The 3,642-nt window shown below is 36.1% G+C and overlaps 1 pseudogene; it reads left to right on the forward strand.

Annotated features, from left to right (window-relative positions):
- Positions 1-223: 223 nt before the first annotated feature.
- On the forward strand, positions 224-3,174 carry LOC114936375 (zinc finger MYM-type protein 1-like; annotated as a pseudogene).
- The last annotated feature ends 468 nt before the right edge of the window (positions 3,175-3,642 follow it).

Here is a 3,642-nt window from a genome sequence, read left to right on the forward strand (position 1 = left end):
TGAAGGATATAATAAGTGGAAACATTTGTCTGAAATTCTGAAAATGCATGAAAACAGCACATTCTATAAGAAATTTTACCATCAATGGTTTGAAGCTGAAATGAGATTGAAGAGAGAAAAAACGATCGATTGTGAAGAACAAAAATTGATTAGCAGAGAAACATTACGGTGGAATAATATTTTGATTCGGTTGATGAATATTGTTCTTTACCTCGCTGAAAATATGGCGTTCAGAGGAACCTCAGACAAATTATACACACCGAACAATGGAAAGTTTTTGGGACTAGTACAATTAGTAGGCAAGTTTGATCCGATTATGCAAGAACATTTGAAGTTGGCAATGTCGGGTGATATTTCGGATCACTATTGCGGAAAGAATATTTAAAATGAATTAATAGATCTGATGGGTGAAAAAGTCAAATCTGAAATTGTATCGAGAGCCAAAAACTACATTATTATTCTATCATAGCTGACTGCACTCCAGATATAAGTCATATTGAACAACTTTCTTTAACAATTCGATTTGCTGACTTATCAGATGACAATATAAGACCTCTGTGAAGCTAGCAGGACCAAATGGGCAGAATCGAAAAAAACCTATTAAACTATTTAGTGCTGATTTTGTGCTACAAAAAATAATTTTGTACCACATGCCATTCAGGAGAAACTCGTGGCGCTGCTAGCTTCATATAAAGCTAGCAGGACCACAAGAAAAAAAATCAAAAAAGATATAATTAGTGCTCATTTTGTGCTAATTTGTGCTACAAAAAATAATTTTGTACCACATCCCACTTCGAAGAAACTCGTGGTTTTGTCAACTTAATATGAAGCTAGCAGGATCACAAGAAAAATAAAGAAAAATAAAAGCGGATTAGTAGCAATTTTGTATTAATTTATACCACACAAAATTAATATTTTAAACTTAGTTAATACGATCATTCTTATGACAATCCACACCTTTCTTTTTCAACTAGCTTTAACTTCAAGAGTAAAGTACTCTCTTTTTTCTGCATACTCGAACGACACTGCTTTTGTTCAATGTGCAATAATTTGTACTATCCAAATATGCAATTTAAGAATTTATGCCCACTTTCTCGCAACCATATACGCTTGTAAGCTTAGCTTTCTGACTACTTGCTTTACTGTTTTAACACACACACGCACACACGCACGCACGCACGCACGCGTCAAACACACACACAGAGCATTACGTACGCACGCATTCGGCAAACTTCAATCATTATCAAATCAATACCACTACACGCCGCATTTATATCAACAATCTTACCGCACTCGCTTCAGTCGCTTCCGATTCTCTCTGATTTGTTCCGACTCTCTCTGATTTCTTCCGCTCTTTTAATTACTGATGGTCCAAACTCTTCTATATCATCTTATAGATCAAGTTATCAGATACGTGTGTAGTTGCCGACTAAAAACGAAAAATTTTCGGCTTTCTTGTATTTGGTAACAAAGAAGCGGCGGTACTACGAGATCAAATAGACGGCGAGTATGATTTTCAATCGCCAATACTGTTTTTAACCGTCGTTCGTAGTTTTTGGGATGATGTCGCGATCTTAAGAGTAAGCCGCGGTTTTTGTCGTCATATAAAGAAAAGCCGAAAAGTATATAAAGCTAGCAGCGCCACGAGTTTCTTCTAAATGGCATGTAGTACAAAATTATTTTTTGTAGCACAAATTAGCACAAAATCAGCACTAAATAGTTCAATAGGTTTTTTTCAATTCTGCCCATTTGGTCCTGCTAGCTTCACAGAGGTCAATATAAGCATAAAAGAGCATTTCATAGAATTCATTCCTGTCGGTGACTAGTGGCGCAGGACTTACTGAAGTAATTCTAAATGTGCTAAATAAACACGGACTTGAACTGCACAATTGTAGGGGTCAGGGGTACGATAATGGAGCAACCATGAAGGGAAAAAATATTGGTGTACAAAAAAGAATCTTAGATTTAAACCCCTTGGCTTTCTTTGTACCGTGTGGCTGCCATAGCTACAATCTCGTATTGTGTGACGCTGCTAAATCTTCGGTAAAGTCAGTTACTTTGTTTGGGGTTTTGCAGAGATTGTTCACACTGTTTTCTGCTTCTGTTAATCGATGGAAAATCTTAACCGATCACTTAAGACTCTATAGTTTGAAAAAACTGAGTGATACACGTTGGGAAGCAAAAATAAACAGTGTAAAAGCAGTCCACTATCAAATTTGTGACGTTCATGATACTCTAGTTACTTTGGCTAACGAAACTGAGAAAAGTGATGTTACTATCTCGCACGAGGCAATCACTTTAACAGAACAGTTGAAAGATTTTGGCTTTATAGTTTCCCTAGTTGTTTGGTACGACATTCTTTTTCAAATCAATGTCGTGAATAAATCTCTGCAGTCGAAAACCGTGAACCTCAGTAAATGCACAGAAATGCTGGAAAACTGTTGCAATTTTTTAGAAGAATACCGAAAAACTGGTTTTAGGAAAGCTCTTTCAACAGCAAGGGATCTGGCGAATGAACTACAAGTCAAGCCTGTTTTTAAGTTAATGAAAAAAGTACGACGCATAAAACGCCAGGCTGGTGAAATGGCCACGGACGAACCTATCGAATCCCCTGAGAAAAAATTTGAAATTGAAGATTTTAATAAATTGTTGGACGTCTCTTTAATGTCAATAAAAGAAAGGTTCAGACAGTTACATAACTATTCAGAAACATGGTCTTTTTTGTACAATATAAAAAAGATACCTGAAAAAAATGAACTTCTGAAATTCTGTACTGATCTCCAATTAAAACTTACTGTTGGTTCCGATTCCGATATAGATGATTATTTATTGTGTGATGAACTCATAAGTTTAAAAAAATTTTTTCCAGATGACGATAATATTACTCCCATTTACGTTTTAAATTTTATTAAACAGCGCAATATTTATAAACTATATTCAAATGTATGAATCGCGTTGCGCATTTTGGTAACTATACCTGTAACGGTAGCTAGTGGAGAACGCAGTTTTTCGAAACTTAAGTTAATAAAGACTTATCTACGATCAACGATTTCACAAACAAGACTTACTAACTTAGCTGCTCTTTTAATTGAAAATAAAAATGCCGCAAACTTGAATTTCACCGATTTGATTCGAGTGTTTGCCGATAAAAAGGCCCGAAAAGTGAAATTTTAATAAACTTCCGTAATTTCTCAAAAACTCTAGTTTAAGCTTTGTCCTCTAAAAAACCCAAAATAATAAAAGTATATAAAATACAAAAAAATACAAAAAATAAAAATATCAAAAAAATATAAATATATAAAAAAACAAAAAAGGAGCTACAAAAACTTTCTACATCCACGTCGTTAACTTGTGACCGCGCGATCTACTAACTACGTTAGGACCAAACTTGCTACGGACTCAGGTTGCTCGTTTTCGTCTCGATTGTGGTCGCCAGTTGTTTTGACCTTTAAACAACAAGGTGATTCGCAGCCCGTTGATCCCTGTCGGAATCTTACCTTTGATGATTCGCCGCCACCTGTGCGCCTTCGATATGTCGCACTGATGCAACAGCCTGCGGTTTCCTTTGTTAGACAATGGATCAGAAGATGGCCGCCTTGGCTTCCTCTGAAACTTCGACTTCCGCAATCACGTGACGACGTC

The sequence above is a fragment of the Nylanderia fulva genome, unplaced genomic scaffold (genome assembly GCF_048542155.1).
Source record: "Nylanderia fulva isolate GAGA-0341 unplaced genomic scaffold, ASM4854215v1 Scaffold83, whole genome shotgun sequence".
NCBI classification, from domain to species: domain Eukaryota; kingdom Metazoa; phylum Arthropoda; class Insecta; order Hymenoptera; family Formicidae; genus Nylanderia; species Nylanderia fulva.